Genomic DNA, 20,028 nt, shown 5'->3' on the forward strand with positions numbered 1-20,028 from the left:
TTGAAATTGATTGTATCGCGTGATTCGCTATCTTGGTCGCACTTATGACTGTGTGTATCTGATCGATTGACATTTACCTTTACACTCACTCTTGAACAATACAGTCCGATCACCGAGTCCGATAGTAGTCTGATCCACTGAGCGAAGTGAGCGAAATGAGTGATATAAACGGTGACATCACCGTGAGCGAAAGATATTAACGAAGAGTATTTTTAACTCAGTGAAGCGCATTGCGCATCTCTACTCTATTTCATAAGTATTTTGTGCACTTTACTCATAACTTCAATAACTTGTATCTAATCTAGTGCAAACAATAGGGCACGCAACAATGATTACCGTCGAGTCATCGCAATCTCGCATAGTCACCCACATCACTTGTCAATATCGAGTTAGCTTCCAAGCCGGGGTTGTCAACTAGCAAAGATGATAAGGTTTTTTGTAACTTCGTAACAACGACCAATTAAGCTAAGACACGTATAGCTAGAGCATTAGAAAACGGCAGGGCCGACCTGGCATAGAACCGCCGCATACAGATCAACATGAAAATCCATGAAAGAGGCATATGTTCAGCAGTGGACGCAAACATGCTGAGAAGAAGAAGAAGATTGATAGTTATCTTACTAAAATAATTGAAAACAAAGTATAATCCTTTAAACAATTAGGCATTGCTTACATATGTAGTACTCGATACCTATACACATCATAGGCATTTATATAGGTGGATATTAGAGTTAGACCAGGAAAAGTCTGCAACGATATTGATAATACACGCAGTGCAAGTATTATTTTAAACATCAAACTTCTATGAAATTATGACGTATAAATAACACTTGCACTGCGTATGCTATCAAAATCGTTGCAGACTTTTCTTGGACTAACTCTAGCTGCCAAATACGTAATAATATTTTCTGCCAAATACGTAATAATATTTTTTTTTGCATGTATGCAGAAATAATAGCATAAAAACATATGCATTGAACCCATTTATGGCTCCTCAAATACCTAAGAATGTGTTATACCGGGTGTGGCCTGTAATATGAGCAAAAAATTAAACTGTAGGCTGTACTCCTCATACTGACCAACATTTGTTCAGCGACTTTTAAAAATAACTTGTGGTTTGATTTTTAATACACTTTAAAGTTTATTCTAAGACGCAATGTATTGCGAATTTTGTTATGTTTAAGGCGTGACAAGCAACGTCAATCACAATGATATGGCGTGGCGATGGCGTCCATTGAAGATAATATTTATTTTGTATGAAAAATAGGGAGTATAAACACTACATAATTTTTAAAAGTTGTTGAACAAGAGTGTTACCGTTTAAGGAGTACAATCTATGTTTTAATTATTTGCTCGTGTTACAGGCCACACCCCGTATATTATTGTAGGTTTGCGAAACAAGCATTAAGTCGATAATTTTGATACCTACTATGTACAAAAACCGTTTAGATATTCTACTCACTCCCTAAATTTTCAATGTTAATTCTCTATAAGTAACCTAAAGATTGTTTGAAAAAGATTAGGACTTGTATGGCGTCGTATTAATTTATTTTATGTTTTTTTATGAGCAAAACACTTGTTCTAGTTTGTATAAAGACCAATAAATTAAGCAAGCAGCCCTGACATGCCTTAGGCCAAGCAATAATTAAGAAGGTATAGAGGGAAATGCTAGGAACTCTCTCCCCCGGCTCAAGAGCTACGGCCGGGGACTTTTGATATGTTCACTTCCTAACTAGTCCGGAGTTTCCCGAGTCAAAAATGGTGTTCCTTTACAACTTCTTTAGAGCATTTATTGCCTGACCACCCTAAGCCTGTGCTTACGGGAACCGTAGGTTAGCGTCAGATTATGATAAATCGGTTAGAGCCGACGCGGCGTAATCTGACAATCTGACACGGATAGTCCATTTGAGGTATCTAATATCTAACGTCACACAAATTGGCATACGGCCAATTACGGCCCGTCCTGCAGATGCTTTACCAACCAAATGTTATTTGCGTCATATGGAGCCCATATTTTGAATCGAAACTAACTAAAGACACAGACAAATGGCATTCAAAAAATGTTGGGTACAAAATGTTTTAATCGTCGCACGGGATCAAAGCAAGGTTTAGGTCTCGTAGAGATGCGAACCGATTAATATCTAAGGTGCAGCGGGGCAATTTCGACGTTTCACTGAATAGGGTACTAGAGGCACACTCAACACATCTTTTTCGCTATCTGGACTTACTTACTCTAGTTAATTATGTAAAACATGGAAGATATTTCGATTAGTTGAAATTATCCCGCAGTCGAAATTGTCCCGCTGCACCTTAAATACCTAAAGATAAGATAAAGATAAAATAATAAAAAATAGTTTATTCCAGTAGGCATATTAAAATGCGCTTATGAATGTCAAATAAAGCTATACCGGCTCCAACCCTACACCTCTGCCTCGAGAAGATTTAAATCCCCCCTTCAATTGGAGGAGGGTATCCCAATATGGGACCGGCAACGACCTATTTGCCTTTACATACATTGGTATATTTTTCTATCACAATCCTGAGTATATTGTATTAAGTGCAATTTCTCTTCCACTTTAGCAACTAGTTTGCGGCCACAATACGCCGCGAGATTAACTCGACACAATGCGGACTTTCCTTTGCCGGCGACACGACACGACAGTTCGCACGACATTCTGAGGTACAGTGAGCAGCAGAATTTGCTAAGCGCGCGAGGTGTTCAAAATTACCTTGACACGTTCTTATTCTCTTCTCTCTCTTCTATTTTGTTTTTTCCTGGATGTTTAAAAAAAAATAACTTTTGAAATTTTGAGTTTTTGTATTTTTTTTATTGCTCCCATATATTTTTTACCGTTTCCATTTTATTGTAATATTTAAATTGCTCATTTTCTATCTTTTTAACTAGATTTTTGTAGTTACAAAAATCACCATGTGTCAACAACCCTATTAACCCTCACTTGCACTATTCTACTAACCCGGGGTTAACCGGAAAAATCTGGAGTTACCATGGTTACCAATACAATCTGACACTGGGTTAACGGTATAACCGCTTAACCCTGGGTTAGTGGTGCAAGTGGGCCACAATATTACTCCTGCATTTGCAACCCCGGCGCGAATTGGCCAATAAAACGGCACTCTTTCGCCGCCACTCCGTACAAATTATTCACGACAGAGGCGAAGTGCGGATTGTTGTCCATTAATAAAACGCTTCAAATTGCCTTTTAAATATCGGAGTGGTTTAATGGGGCTTTTACTTTGCTTTTTATACAGGTAGTTGAAATGGTTCTTTTAGATAGGTTTTCTAATTAAACCTACTTAACCTAAATTTGTATAAGCGCTGATGGCCTAGCTAAGAGCGTGCGTTTAGGTTCTTCTTCTTCCTCGCGTTGTCCCGGCATTTTGCCGCGGCTCATGGGAGCCTGGGGTCCGCTTGACAACTAATCTCAAGAATTGACGTAGGCACTAGGTTTTACGAAAGCGACTGCCATCTGACCTTCCAACCCGCAGGGGAAACTAGGCCTTATTGGGATTAGTCCGGTTTACTCACGATGTTTTCCTTCACCGAAAAGCTAGTGGTAAATATCAAATGATATTCGGTACATAAATTCCGAAAATCTCATTGGTACGAGCCAGAATTTGAACCCACGACCTCCGGATTGAAAGTCGGACGTCAGAAGCAATCGGCTTCCACCGCTTTTCCTCCTCCATTTATATGTGCAATAAAGCCCAAAGAAAATAATAAAGCTGCCATTTTATATTCCCAATTTTTCAGAAACCCATCCCAATTTAATATTAACGGATCGTTCAAATCCGTTTACCGTCTTATAAAAATGCAGATCACCCACTAAAGCTGACACTCGAACTCGCATAAATCGCGATATTCCATTAAAACGACTCATAAACGCTGAGCTATCTAGATCTGAGGTTATTTCACCACCTTAAGGAGTCGAACGTTCAGAGCAACCAATGTATCAAGACGAGCCAAGCGAAGCTCAAGGGCACTACCGTTAGGTACCGGGTTAGATAATCTCAGCCATAAGACGTCCACTGCTGAACATAGGCCTCCCCCTTTTTGGGGGGTGAATGCCATAATCGCCACGCTTGGCAAGCGGGTTGGCGATTGCAGTCGAGTACACCGAATTTGAGGGACGCTGCTGCCCGTCCACCGGTGGTCTTGGACGTAGTTTAAGGACATACCCGGGTCCGGGTTAGATACCGGGTAGTTATACCCGGTGCCCCGTAGACAGGAAAGAGGAGCGCCGTGAGGCTATCCTCCTCACCATGTACGGTCGAAAGTATTAATTTATGACCCATTTCGTACCTTGTCACGGTGACAATCAATATGAATGTCGCTTGAGACCTCATACTATTGTCACTGTGACAAGGTACAGTCAACAACAGAGCTATGAATACAGGCAAAGTGTCAAAAATATGTATACAGTACTTTATTGCCTGTACATTAAGGTCGTGTATACATATTTTTGGCACTTTGCCTGTATTCATAGCTCTGTTGTTGACTGTACAAAACGGGTCATAAATGAAAACCTTCTACTCTATCTATTCCATCTATTTCGAATAGTCTAAATAAGTTAGGGCGCCAATATGACATTTTAAAAAGATTGAGAACCCCTGATGTAGAAGATGGAACAAAAGTTGTATTTGAATGAAAAGTGCTAAGAGAAGTCAATATAAGCGTAATGCTATAGGATACATTTTCTCTCACTGAGTCGCATGTTCTAACAGTACTGTACAGCATATCAAGCTCAAACTCTCAGTACGATTTTTACCATATTACTAATTTAGTATCATATTCTGTATCTCTCAATGTTACAAAAACGTATGGAATTCACGTACGTTTTTGGACAGAAAAACTAGAAAATACTCGTATCAGATTGGTCTAATTGGTTTATGCATAGTGGTTCACCTGAGAGTTCAACTCACCTGCATTCTTAATGCATACTACGAATATGTGCTATCTACGGATTCCCGAATCAAACCAATGCCCCGGGGAAGAGGCATGAATAATGTAGGTTTGGCGATCACCTGTCTACCTTCACAGAACATTTTCCACTCGACATCCAGCTGTTCTCCAGTATAATTTGACCTCTGAACGCGCAACCATGACACCTATTCAGCAGTCAAACTTATGCTGGACCTGTAGCGTTCAACTTTGTGAATTTTGTGGGGTGCGACACATTAAAATCGCATTTCGCCTGCTTTACCGTGTCTCGAGGCTGAATATATGGCCCGAAAGATGAATGTTTCTTGATAATTCTGTGCATTTTAAGTAATCTTTAGGCCGTGTTTTGCTCGGTCTATGGCATGATGTGATCGTATATTTGGGGCGGGACATTTATTTTACGTATAAAAGTCACGGCACACGACAAATCGTTTCAACGGCATGGTACACTTGCAATGCAACCATTCGTTGTTTTCAGTTACTTACAGATATATTAGCGTACTTCTACTTATAGGTACTGTAGTTTTATGATATCCAGCAGCGCCATCTACAGTGTTGATTTAAATATGGAACTGTGGTGTTCCAAATATGTTTTTGATATGAATCGCTGTCATGTCGTTCTGTCTCACAATAAATAGTCTTCGGTTAACATGCACGTATTTTATTAATAATAGGTTATGGGCGATTTAAATTGATAAATACGGGGGGTTAGTCCAGTATTAGATTGCTAGTTTATAGTGTATCGTGTGTGATATATTGTGAGTGCGATCTGTGACAGAAATCCGAAGATGTCGTCACCAAACTATGTGACGAATGTGCCCAAGTTACGTGGCCGAGAAAACTATTGTGAATGGGTTTTCGCTGCAGAGAATTTTCTTATCCTAGAGGGCACGCAAAAGTTTATTGCGCGTAAGCCAGAAGCTACGGGTACAGAAGTTGCAGATGACGAAAAAGCCCGTGCGAAATTGATTTTGACAATCGACCCTTCCTTGTATGTCCATGTAAAAGGCATCAAAACTACGTTTGAATTATGGACTAAACTCAAAAGCTTATTTGATGACTCCGGTTTCGCCAGAAAAATTACGTTGTTGCGAAATTTAATTTCCATAAGACTCGAAAATTCGACTTCGATGACAGAATACGTAACGAAAATGGTTGAAAATGGTCAGAAATTGAGTGGTACGGGTTTTGCCATTAGTGATGAATGGATTGGCTCGCTATTATTAGCAGGTTTGCCTGAGAAATATTCCCCGATGATCATGGCAATAGAGCATTCCGGCATTTCTATCACGACAGATGCCATCAAAACAAAACTTTTAGACATGGAAGAGAAAAATTCAAATTTGACAAGGAATGGGAACGAGACTGAGAGTGCGTTCGCGAGTACGTCAAGTTACCAACATAATAAGAAGAATAAAACCAAGATTGTCTGTGGTAAACAGGATGGCGGCGAAATGACAAAAGTCAGAAATGTCAAAGTGATATGTTTTCGATGCAAAGTCCCGGGGCATTATCGAAATCAGTGCCCAAATATTGAAAAGAATAGTACACGTAAACAGTCGAATGCATTCAGTGCTGTGTTTTTAAGTGCCGATTTCAAGAAAACCGATTACTACATTGATAGTGGCGCTAGTACTCATCTTACGGCTAATGAAAGTTGGGTTATGAATGCATCGTACGAGCCGGCCACTCGCGAGATAGTTGCAGCAAATAAGGCATGTATGCCAGTGTTATGCTCCGGAAACGTACAGATTACGACTGTGACTCCCGACAGTGAATTCGACATAACTGTTGAAGATATTTTATGTGTACCGAGTTTAACTACGAACCTGTTATCTGTAAGCCAACTGATAAAGAAAGGTAACAAAGTAGACTTCACTAAGAAAGGTTGTAAGATTTACAACAGAAGTGGACAGCTTGTTGCTACGGCTGCTTTGACAAACGGCGTTTACAAATTGAATATGCCAGAAAATACGACCAACGTTGCTATGGCAGTGTCTGCCGAGACTTGGCATCGTCGTCTCGCCCATGTTAATAGCTCATACATGGCGAAAATGAAGGATGCAGTGGAAGGTTTCAGTATTAGTGACAAGATTGACATCAGTAAATGCAAGCAAGAAGTTCAGCGAGTTCCTGAAGGTAAATGGGATACTGCATCAACGGACGAACCCTTATACGCCTGAACAAAATGGGTTGTGCGAGCGCCAGAATCGTGTGGTGTGTGAGAAGGCCAGATGCTTGTTATTCGATGCTGAGCTTCCCACAGAATTCTGGGCAGAAGCATGTAGTTGTGCAGTTTACCTACGGAACAGAACAGTAGCTTCAGGATTGAACAACAAAACACCTTTTGAAATGTGGACAGGAACAAAGCCAGACCTAAGTCACCTAAGAATCTTCGGCAGTACTGTCATGGTCCACATTCCCAAAGAGAAAAAGTTGAAGTGGCAGAAAAAGTCTAAGGAAGCTATCCTAATGGGTTACCCAGAAGGGGTCAAAGGATATAGACTTTTCGATCCTGAAAAGAGAACATTTTTCACAGCGAGGGATGTAAAAGTTTTTGAAAAACAAGAGTATTGCCAAATTGAAGTTCAACAACCAACAATACAAAAAGCTGAAGTAGGGTGTCAAAGTTCAGTGGGGGATGAGAATCCAGATATCTCCAGAACTTTGACCGATTCATCTTTTGAGTCAATGAATCCTAGTGAGTATGAGGATGCAGATACCACAACTGAGAGTGTTTCAGTTCCTGAAAATGTTCCTGCTCCTGAGAGGATCGGACCAGTCCTGAGAACAGCAGAACAAAGAAAAGCGCCTGAAAGGTATGGCATTTCAAATCTATGTTCAGATGCTAGCAGGATGGATGATGCCAGTGGTCTTACACTATCAGAGGCTTTGCGCGGACCAGAGAAAGAGCAATGGAGACAAGCTATGGCAGAAGAGTTGAAAAGTTTCGAAGACAACCAGGCCTGGGAGTTTGTCAGCGTTCCAAAAGACTCTAGTGTCGTAAAGTGCAAGTGGGTACTTAAGAAGAAGTACGATAGTGAGGGCAATGTGCGGTTCCGAGCCAGGTTAGTAGCCAAGGGCTATACTCAGAAGTACGGAGTGGACTATGAGGAAACCTTCGCGCCCGTGGTAAGGCATACAACTCTCAGACTTTTATTTGCTTTGTCGGTTCAATTAAATTTAGATATTTCTCATTTAGACGTGACTACTGCTTTCCTGAACGGCTATCTTGAGGAGGATATTTATATGGAGAAGCCAGAAGGTTTTCCTTCATCTGAAGGTAAAGGGCAGGTGCTTAAGTTGAAGCGAGCCATATATGGTCTCAAACAATCCTCAAGGGCGTGGTACAGGAGGGTAGATGATTGCTTAACCGAGTATGGTTATACTAGGTCTAAACTTGAACCTTGTTTATATGTGAAAAATGATAATGGTTTGACTGTAGTAGCTCTATATGTCGATGATTTCTTTGTGTTTTCTAATAATGAAGAGGAAACCAAAAGTTTGAAGCAGGTGCTGTCTTCACATTTTAAATTAAAAGATCTTGGTCAGGTCAAACAGTGTTTAGGTATGAATGTGTGTGTTGATAAAGAACATAATGTGATAACTTTAGATCAGGAGGATTATGTTAACAAGTTGTTGCATAAGTTCAATATGACAGACTGTAACAGTGCTCAAACTCCTATGGAGGAGAGATTGAACTTAGATAAAGGTGAGAGCTGTGATACTGAATTACCTTATCAACAACTCATTGGTAGTCTCATGTACCTAGCGGTTTTGACGCGGCCTGACATTGCTTTTAGCGTAGGGTATCTGAGCCAGTTTAATAACTGTCATGGTAGAGAACACTGGGCTCATGCCAAACGTGTTTTGCGTTATCTCAAGAAAACAAAACACTATTGCCTCAGGTATAGTAGTGAGTCTGATTCAAAGCTTACCGGGTTTGTTGACGCTGACTGGGGCAGTAATGTTCTTGATAGGAGGTCCTATTCAGGATTTTGTTTCACTTTGTCTGGCAGTGTAGTTTCATGGTGCAGTAAAAAGCAGAATAGCGTGTCCTTGAGCAGTTGTGAATCGGAATATATTAGTATTTCTGAATGTATTAAAGAAGCTATGTACTTAAGGTCATTGTACCATGAAATTACAAATAAGATGTCATTAATTACAATTTATAATGACAACCAAAGTGCCCTGAAGTTATTGGCCAACCCTGTGTTTCACAATAGGTCGAAGCACGTTGACATTCGTTACCACTTTAGTAGGGATATAATTGCTAAAGGTGTGGTAGAAGCAAAATACTTAGCAACAGCTGAGATGCCAGCTGACTTATTAACGAAGAGTCTAGGGTTTGTCAAGCACTTTAGATTTCTTGAGAAGTTAGGACTTGTGCCTAAGTAGTAGGTATGTGTAGTTTTTTTTTAAAGCTGTTTTTTTAATGCTGATGATGCTGATGGCTATGCTTAGATATAGTGGGGGTGTAGTTTTATGATATCCAGCAGCGCCATCTACAGTGTTGATTTAAATATGGAACTGTGGTGTTCCAAATATGTTTTTGATATGAATCGCTGTCATGTCGTTCTGTCTCACAATAAATAGTCTTCGGTTAACATGCACGTATTTTATTAATAATAGGTACATATAATTATATTTGATCCTGAGCATATTCTGTGTATTTATATTTTAAACTCGTAAGTCCCTGTGTATTCGTACAAGTACAGATTAAATTTGAGTACAATAAATGAAAGTTCCAAATTCAAAAGCGCAAGAGCAAACTATGGGAATAAGTTAGTTTATGTAAAAATGTACCATTATATTTGTTAATAGGTACAGGTTCATTGTTTAGTGCTGATAGATTACGTCTTAACTCGTTCTTTTACAGCAAATTAACTGAAAAATACTTCGTATAAAATCTCTCTCTATATTTTGACTTTAGTCCAAAATATTTCACCAAGTAATATCCCACTATAACGACAGACAATAACCCCACGTTTCATATTAGGTACAGATAGGGTTGAGATTTCCTGACATGTCAGGATTTTTGGTCCTTTGTCAGGATTGCGAGGGGATTTGGCTGGCTGTCATGGTTTTCTAGAAATCTCAACTAACCACTATAGCTATATGATAGTTAAAGTTTGGAGTTAGGCAGAGGAATGGGAGGGTTATGCTGTAACTACAGCATGTAATCAAATGATGAGTTAAGAAGCTAGTAGGCAAAGGTGGCAAAGACGAGGATTTACTAAACTAATATTTTTTTTTAAACTTCTAGATATGGAGGTCTAATTAAACCAACCAATTGGGGAGGTCGAACTTATGGAAAAATGACCGTCCAGGAAATCAGGATTTTTAGGAAGATCTTCAGATTATTGTCAGTGTATTTCATATTTTCACATGGCAACCCTATGCAGAGCTGTTCCGCAAGATACATAAAAGTGAAATAAAACAAACGAAAGAAATAACTTCGCGAACAGGAAATCAAGAATAACTGTCGGTATTAACATCGCTTGCACAAGAGCGACGAACGGACTATAATAGACGAAGCTCTTGGTACATTACTGATTGTGAGTTCGAAAGACGGTCCATATGACAGACACTTATCTGACACATTTCACTGAAAGATCCCTTTTCGATAAAGATACCCCTCTCGCAGCTTTTAATATTACCCAATCCCCAATAAAACAACGGGTTGCACTCTGGGAGTGCCGGCAGAAGTGAAAACTCAATGACATTGTAACAGTTTTTCGATCAGGTCACGTGTCCGTCTTACGAATCTTACGGCCACGTGACCTGTCGCGAGTTTAACATTTTTTCCCCATCACAAAAAGTTCACAGCGCCGCTAAAGAAGTCTCCACTTCAAAAACAAAAATGTGAATTGGTTAATAAGTTTTGATTGGCTAAAATAAATTGTCCTGTAGAGTGGACTCGCCCGCGCTCGACCAGCGTTTTGAATAACATTCTAGAACACTCTGTTATCTTCAAGTTGGGGACTCATTCAGTATTAAAACGACTTATGTTCATACAATCAAATACGCATTTAAGTAATCATTAGTAAACCTTAACCCTTTGGAATAAAGTACATTACACGTCAGGTTGCGACGGTAAGAAAGGCTGGCGCTTACGCTCTTTTGTTTATTGTGACTGAACTGCGCTCTGATAAAAGTCGAAAGTCGATGCATTTGAATCTTTATTTGAAACTAAAGTATTCGTACTTTAGAGGTTTGAGACCGTATTTTATTGAGAGCATTGTTTTGTTACTAAACAACAATTCTTGGAAGCTAGTCGATAACAGAAGATTTTAAATCTTTACTAATCCTACAAAGTAGGTATTATAAATAACAAAGTAACTCTGTCTATTACCTCCTACATGTAATGGAGATCTTGTTTTAGTACCGGAAGAATAATAAGAACATAGCATCGTTTTTATCACGAAAATCATTTTCTCTCTGGCTTTTGACTTTCGCCCTAATCGCTCTCAAAGTGAGGTCGATAACCTATTCCAATCATAATTCTGATACTTTCATCAGCCACATTGTCAAACTCAGTAGCATAGCATACGTTCTATTCACGCGGACTGCGCGATACTAACATACAGGCTCGGAGGTCCCAAGGGCACGGAATTATTGATGGCGTTCGGCAACCTTAAATCCTTTTGGGCCTAAAAGTTTTGACATACCAGGCTATCAGAGGTTATCACCACTTGCTTTTATCAGACACACTGTCAAGCTCTGTAGCACACATTATATCCATGCCGGCTGCGCGATACTAAAAGCATACGTTGGGAGATCCCAAGGGCTCAGAATTATCGATAGCATTCGGCGAGTTCCTAAATCCTGTTCGGGTTTAAAAGTTTTGGCATATCAGGCTATCAGAACATACTTTTATCAGATACACACTATACACAGTTAAGCTCACCGTAGCACACGTACTATCCATGCAGGCTGCGCGATACTAAAAGCATACGCTGGGAGATCCCAAGAGCTCAGAATTATTGATGGCATTCGGCGACTTCCTAAATCCTTTTCGGGCTTAAAAGATTTGACATATCAGGCTATCAGCACATACTTTTATCAGATACACACTATATACAGTTAAGCTCACCGTAACACACGTACTATCCATGCAGGCTGCGTGATACTAAAAGCATACGCTGGGAGATCCCAAGAGCTCAGAATTATTGATGGCATTCGGCCACTTCCTAAATCCTTTTCGGGCTTAAAAGATTTGACATATCAGGCTATCAACACAAGTCAGCACTTATTTTTATCAGATACACAGTTAAGCTCACCGTAGCACACGTACTATCCATGCAGGCTGCGCGATACTAAAAGCATACGCTGGGAGATCCCAAGGGCTCGGAATTATTGTTGGCATTCGGCGACTTCCTAAATCCTTTTCGGGCTTAAAAGTTTTGACATATCAGGCTATCAGCACATTTCAGCACTTACTTTTATCAGATACACAGTCAAGCTCAGCGTAGCACACGTACTATCCATGCAGGCTGCGCGATACTAAAAGCATACGCTGGGAGATCCCAAGGGCTCAGAATTATTGATGGCGTTCGGCGACCTCCTAAATCCTTTTCGGGCTTAAAAGTCTTGACATACCAGGCTATCAGAAATTATCACCACATGCTTTTATCAAATACACAGTCAAGCTCAGCGTAGCACACGTACTATCCATGCAGGCTGCGCGATACTAAAAGCATACGCTGGGAGATCCCAAGGGCTCGGAATTATTGATGGCATTCGGCGACTTCCTAAATCCTTTTCGGGCTTAAAAGTTTTGACATATCAGGCTATCAGCACAAGTCAGCACTTACTTTTATCAGATACACAGTTAAGCTCACCGTAGCACACGTACTATCCATGCAGGCTGCGCGATACTAAAAGCATACTCTAGGAGATCCCAAGGGCTCAGAATTATTGATGGCATTCGGCGACTTCCTAAATCCTTTTCGGGCTTAAAAGTTTTGACATATCAGGCTGTCAGCACATACTTTTATCAGATACACACTATACACAGTTAAACTCACCGTAGCACACGTACTATCCATGCAGTCTGCGAGATACTAAAAGCATACGTTGGGAGATCCCAAGGGCTCAGAATTATCGATAGCATTCGGCGACTTCCTATAGTTCGTTTTTTTTAGCATTAGAAATTAGGTAAACAATCTTGATGTGTCTTTTAATTGAAAAACACATTTTAAAAATAAGTAACGGCAAATATGTAACAAATATGAATCTAATACGAACTTTTACATTCTTCTGCTTTCATAAGTAATAGTTATTGATTTTTAAAAAGCTTTTTACAATTAAAAGACATGCCAAGATCGCTTACCTTCTTTCAAGTTCTTTCTAATGCTAAAAAAAACGAACTATAAATCGTGTTCGGGTTTAAAAGTTTTGACATAGCAGGCTATCAGCACATACTTTTATCAGATACACACTATACACAGTTAAGCTCAGCGTACTACACGTACTATCCATGCCGGCTGCGCGATACTAAAAGCATACGCTGGGAGATCCCAAGGGCTCAGAATTATTGATGGCGTTCGGCAACCCCCGAAATCCTTTTCGGGCTTAAAAGTTTTGACATACAAGGCTATCAGAAACTATCACCACATGCTTTTATCAAATACACAGTCAAGCTCAGCGTAGCACACGTACTATCCATGCAGGCTGCGCGATACTAAAAGCATACGCTGGGAGATCCCAAGGGCTCAGAATTATTGATGGCGTTCGGCAACCCCTGAAATCCTTTTCGGGCTTAAAAGTTTTGACATACAAGGCTATCAGAAACTATCACCACATGCTTTTATCAAATACACAGTCAAGCTCAGCGTAGCACACGTACTATCCATGCAGGCTGCGCGATACTAAAAGCATACGCTGAGAGATCCCAAGGGCTCGGAATTATTGATGGCGTTCGGCAACCCCCGAAATCCTTTTCGGGCTTTAAAAGTTTCGACATAACCAGGCTATCAGCCCGAGTAGGCATGTACCTACGATCATTGGCAAAGAAAGTTGCATGTTGCATATCCGTTCATAAACTGCTCGGCAATGGAACATCAATATCTCCACTGATCTTGAATTAGAACTGTTTTTGTCTTTCAAGAAATACCCTAGTTCTTTTTTCCATCATCCTTTAGTTTTCGGGTTTCCAATCCGTAATGATACTTATGATTGACCCCAAAGTCCAAAGGGCTTAATAAATTTTATAGTATTCTCATTCATCTTATATTCTGTCAACGAAAGTTAAAAATATTGGTGATACAAAATACCCACAACTTTGACAAATCCAAAAACTATGTCGGGATCAAAAAGAATAGATAGTATAGAGGGGTCCTGTCATTGTCAATTTTGTAGTCACGGTACATTTACTGCCATCTATCGACACACGATTAAAACTTAAAATAAAATTGAAAATGTATAAATTAATCAAAATATGTTTACGGATAAATGATTCTTAATTTTTATTGTTCCATACTGACCCATGTTCTTTCACTGATACGTGTTAAAATTGTTAAATACCAAACGGTGTCGTTAACGCCATCTAGCCGAGAATAGGCCAAAGGTAATGGCGCCATATTCGAGAATGACTTTTTCTTGGCCGTCTGAGGCACGTTTTTTTCTAGGCTTTATTTATCTTATACGGAGTTATATATATCTCTGGTCGGGATCGATAAAAAAACTATCTCTACTAACTACTACTCTACTACTACGACAGCTACGACTACAATGAACTACGTATATGTCGGGATTTTGGACAGTTGTGTCCAGTTGTGACAGTGTAGATTTAGTTTCAGGTGGGTACATAAGCGATATACTTTTTTGCCTGTGCCTAAACCGTCTGTTAAAAGTTTTTGTATGCATAATATGCACATCCTCGTACACGCTGGAGTCTATAGTACCCTCTAAAAATTGGCAAAGATCCCAACAAAGGCTAACTAAACAGCCGCCATTTGTCTTGTACACACAATTTAACGCCTATAAATTCTTAAACCCAAAAAGCCGCATTTAAGCGATGTCGCCGAGTGGCATCAATAATTCTGTGCCCGAGGGACGGGACCAGCGCTTTTAGCACCGTCTGCTGCATACGTTATATGTCAAACTAAAGATTTTACTTTGAAATACGTTCTTAACATTCCATCATTAGATATGGGTAAGTCAGCCGGGTTCTACGAGCATCTATATAGTTTTTTAGGGTTCCGTACCCAAAGGGTAAAACGGGACCCTATTACTAAGACTTAGCTGTCCGTCCGTCCGTCCGTCCGTCCGTCCGTCCGTCCGTCTGTCACCAGGCTGTATCTCACGAACCGTGATAGCTAGACAGTTGAAATTTTCACAGATGATGTATTTCTGTTGCCGCTATAACAACAAATACTAAAAACAGAATAAAATAAAGATTTAAATGGGGCTCCCATACAACAAACGTGATTTTTGACCAAAGTTAAGCAACGTCGGGAGGGGTCAGTACTTGGATGGGTGACCGTTTTCTTTTTGCTTTTTTTTGTTTTTTTTTGCATTATGGTACGGAACCCTTCGTGCGCAAGTCCGACTCGCACTTGCCCGGTTTTTTATTTACATTGAATAAGTTTTAATCTGTTAATGATTCAAAATTTTGCATATTTCTTTCTCAAATCATTTAGCGCTTCAAGTGACATCAATAATCCAAAGAAGAGTTGACCCTAGAAGCAAAATCCTGTATGACTTCTATTCAGTATCTAAATAATTCGCACTCTTATTATCATGTGTGCTTTATGTTCTTGAAAAAAAAATGGAAGCGATAATATTTCTTGATGAAATGTATCTAATTTGCACTAATTCGAAAGATCGATGCAAATTATATTTCGTCAACCAGTACTTATCATCTTATCATCATTTTTAGGGTCCCGTACCCAAAGGGTAAAACGGGACCCTATTACTAAGACCTCGCTGTCCGTCCGTCCGTCCGTCTGTCACCAGGCTGTATCTCACGAACCGTGATAGCTAGACAGTTGAAATTTTCACAGATGATGTATTTCTGTTGCCGCTATAACAACAAATACTAAAAACAGAATAAAATAAAGATTTAAATGGGGCTCCCATACAACAAACGTGATTTTTGACCAAAGTGAAGCAACGTCGGGAGTGGTCAGTACTTGGATGGGTGACCGTTTTTTTTTGTTTTTTTTTGCATTATGGTACGGAACCCTTCGTGCGCGAGTCCGACTCGCACTTGCCCGGTTTTTGAAATATATCTACATTATGTTACAGTGGCGGCGCATCTAGATTGTTCGTAGGCAAGCCGTAGCTGAGTTTGCCCTTCCTTTTCTTCATAAGTTTAAAGAAAATAGCCCAAGAGCCTGAATATCCGACAAGCCGATGGGAATCGAGTTCTATGGACGCTCCGCCACTGTTACGTTACGAGTATAAGTCTTATAGAAAGGCATTTAAGCGTTGTCGCCGAGTGGCATCAATAATTCCAGGCCCTCGAGGTGGGACCGGCGCCCGGGCGGTTTTAACACCGTCTAATTCTGAGAGTCTTGTACTTTAATTTGTCGAACTTAATGTTTTTGCACTAAATCGAAGTTTTCAGCACCGCTTTCGCTGAGCTAGTAACGATCCTTTTTAATTAAAGTATAATATAATAATAAAGTAGGATGACGTGAAAGCCGAGAAGGACACGGTAAGTACCGAAACTTGGCTCAGGGGACAACCATCATGTGCCATGTGGGATGTTGATTAGACGATCATTGTCCTGATAGTCTTTTCAGCGAACGGTCTGATAGCGAAGAGTCTTGACCACCACCCTGAAACTCGCTAGGTGGTTGGATCAGGTCAGATGCAGCCTTGGACACGGCGCGGATAGTCCGGCGGTTCTTCTCTCTGCGGCCCAGACCACTGGGAAGTTTGAGCCTTGCCCCGCTGCTGGCGGCACCCTAGGTTATGCTTTTGTTTGTTTATACATTTTTATATTCATATTATTATGAAAAGTAAGATGAGAATATTCTGAGTTTTATTCGATATTAATGTGTGGTTTCAATAAGCAAGTTATTACGCGCAATAAGCATACATAACAGTAACCGATAACAAATCGCATTGAACTTTGCGCATCCCAAATAGAGGCGCCGATGGCTTATTCTGATTTATCTTTGCGCCAACATTTTTTGCTACTTCGGTAAACATTCAAACGCACATGTGCCAGATTTTTTGTAGGCTCAACCGATTGGTGTAAATAATTCAGATCGATTTATCGCACGAGTTCGGTGACCAAAGGGTACATAAAGCAAAAGTAAACAAGTACGTATAATACTCGTAATAACAAGGGGGTATATAATTGCACAAAAGATCCCTATGGGTCGAAGTGTATCCGCGAGGGCGCCCGAAAACAATAAGATAAGAAGATAAACAAGTATAATCAAAAATTGTCAACAGACTAAGGATTATTCACAATAAAATATAGTCTGGGCAATAAAAACGGAAAGTTTTTCGTTGGGGTATTTTATTGCGACAAATAAATAAAAGTGCTTTTTGCATATATTTCAAAATTAATTCAGCCGTACTTTTCCTATTTACCCTGTTTAATGCTACTTTCTCCTTTATAAAAGGTTGTCACTACGGAAATCCCCAGTTTGATACACATTTTCCGTCACCAGCCCCTTTTTTCTGCGATTGCGACAAAAAGGCCGGGCGAAGTATTTTTTTTTCCCGACTGCTGAAAGCAAAATTATATATTTTATGTGGTTGCATTTTTAGGGTTCCGTACCCAAAGGGTAACACGGGACCCTATTACTAAGACTTCGCTGTCCGTCCGTCCGTCTGTCTGTCACCAGGCTGTATCTCACCAACCGTGATAGCTAGACAGTTGAAATTTTCACAGATGATGTATTTCTGTTGCCGCTATAACAACAAATACTAAAAACAGAATAAAATAAATATTTAAGTGGGGCTCCCATACAGCAAACGTGATTTTTACCAAAGTTAAGCAACGTCGGGCGTGGTCAGTACTTGGATGGGTGACCGTTTTCTTTTTGCATTTTTTTCCGTTTTTTTTTTGCTTTATGGTACGGAACCCTTCGTGCGCGAGTCCGACTCGCACTTGCCCGGTTTTTTATTATTTGTCTTGTGTTGTCTTGTGAAATAAATTATCGAAAAATTAATTAGCTACTTTTACATTTAAGAATCTCTTTTTCATTATTTTCCATCCATTCTAATATTGTCACTACAGAAAAACCTCAGTGTACCTAAATGAAAATACTTTTTAAGTAATACGAGACTTTTATTTTTAGCATTTGAGGCTGAAAGGCCCGCGGGCGGTCCATTAGCGCTAAACACTTTGATTATGGCCATCGCCTTTGTTATTTACTGTCTGCGTCCAATTAGTCTTTAAAAGGCCTTAAAAGACCTAATTTTCCTAATAAAACAAGCTATTTGTACCTAATCTTCCTAATAAAGCAAGGATTTTTTTTATTATTTATAACTTATAACATAAATTTACGAAAATCTATTTCTGCGATTGGATACAACAGTTGACGCAATATATGTGTTTGTTGATGTGTTTAGTTCGAAGTTTATAAAATACATATGTATGTGTATATGTATGTGTGAGTCTGTAATATGTTGTTGCCTAAGTTAAATTTTAAATAAATTTATTTGTTATATTTAGTTATGTTATAGTTTATATTGTATTTACATCATAATAACGTGTTACTCATAAATAGCATTTTCGAAAATAACTGATAGTTACGAGAATAGAATAAACATGTGTAACTTTAAATAAAACTATTGAAACGGATTGTATCGCGTATATTGAATTCATACCGTCGTCACGGTACCGCGGTAAAAGCGCGGTAACTATCGCGGTAACCGAAGACATTATTATATAACTTTAAAATTAAGAATAATCTTAATATCTTACTGGCGCAGTCGGCAGGATATCACGGTTCCACAGAGAACAATTCATAAACGATATAATCAATACCGGCTCTCAATTCATATCACATACTGAAAGTTAAAAATGCACCTGCAATTATGATTTAACACTGCTGCATTAAAGAGATTTAAAATTAAAAACAATGCAGAGCGTACAGCGTAATTTATTCCTACGTTACATTCGCTCTAACCAAACCACGGAAGTCAGACCTTGAGGGATATAGCAGGTGTGTGTAAACCGGGAGCATATTTATAGTGGTTTAGCGAATTGTCGATAAGTGATAAGAATATCGTGACAGGAAATATGGGTGAAAGTTTAATCGCGTTGACATACTGGCTACGGGCAGATTATACAGGTATCCGGAATTGGGACATTAAGTTTTGTTTTTCGGAATTGCGAGCGTATATTATTTGTTTTATTGGAATTAAGTTATGATTGTGGCTTACTGCTTTCCAGTTTACGTACTATTTCAAAAAATTAGCGACTAATAAAGATATAATGGTACTTGCCCAACGCAATCCGCATTAGGCTACCAAGGAGAAAATTGGCCAAACCCTCTCCAAAAAAAAGCAAGCCGGTGGGAATCGGCTTTTATGGACGCGCCGCCACTGCTAGCTAGCCCAAATAAAAACATAAATGACAATCATAGTGTCTCAATTTGTGTTCATAGTTGGTCGATACTTGAATATTAAGCCCAAGTGTTATGCAAGAGTTACTGATACCAATCCAACAGTAGGTATTAGTTAATACAGAAAAGTAGGAAACTGTGATTATACGTTCGAAACGCTTGTTTGAACGTTCGGTAACGGTCCTGTAATTATGGAGAACCGGCTACCCCTTCTTTCAATACCGTATTTGCTATCAAATATTCATTGGCAGGGTTACCACTGCTGTGTGGATTACAATTATCGGTTGTCTGAAACGTCTGTAGCTATACGTTTAGATGTTTCTGTCAAATCTGTCTTGCGGACATATCTTTCAATGTATGGCAGATGATTAGATGAATATTAAGTAAACCGAATAATTCGCGTATTCCTGATCATATTTAGAGACAAAAATGTCCTATAAACTTTTTTTTAAACGCCTAGTTTCAGAGATAATATTAATTTAAAAATAAACAAGTTTTTGTTGTTACATAATGTAAAAGGCCTTTTTG

The 20,028-nt window shown here is 39.4% G+C and overlaps 1 protein-coding gene across 2 annotated transcripts in view; it reads right to left on the reverse strand.

Annotated features, from left to right (window-relative positions):
- The window catches only part of LOC134665416 (beta-1,3-glucosyltransferase), a 49,780-nt gene that overhangs the window by 8,116 nt on the left and 21,636 nt on the right, over positions 1-20,028 (reverse strand). The gene's annotated exons all lie outside the window — the stretch shown is intronic.

Source organism: Cydia fagiglandana, chromosome 6 (genome assembly GCF_963556715.1).
Source record: "Cydia fagiglandana chromosome 6, ilCydFagi1.1, whole genome shotgun sequence".
Taxonomy (NCBI): domain Eukaryota; kingdom Metazoa; phylum Arthropoda; class Insecta; order Lepidoptera; family Tortricidae; genus Cydia; species Cydia fagiglandana.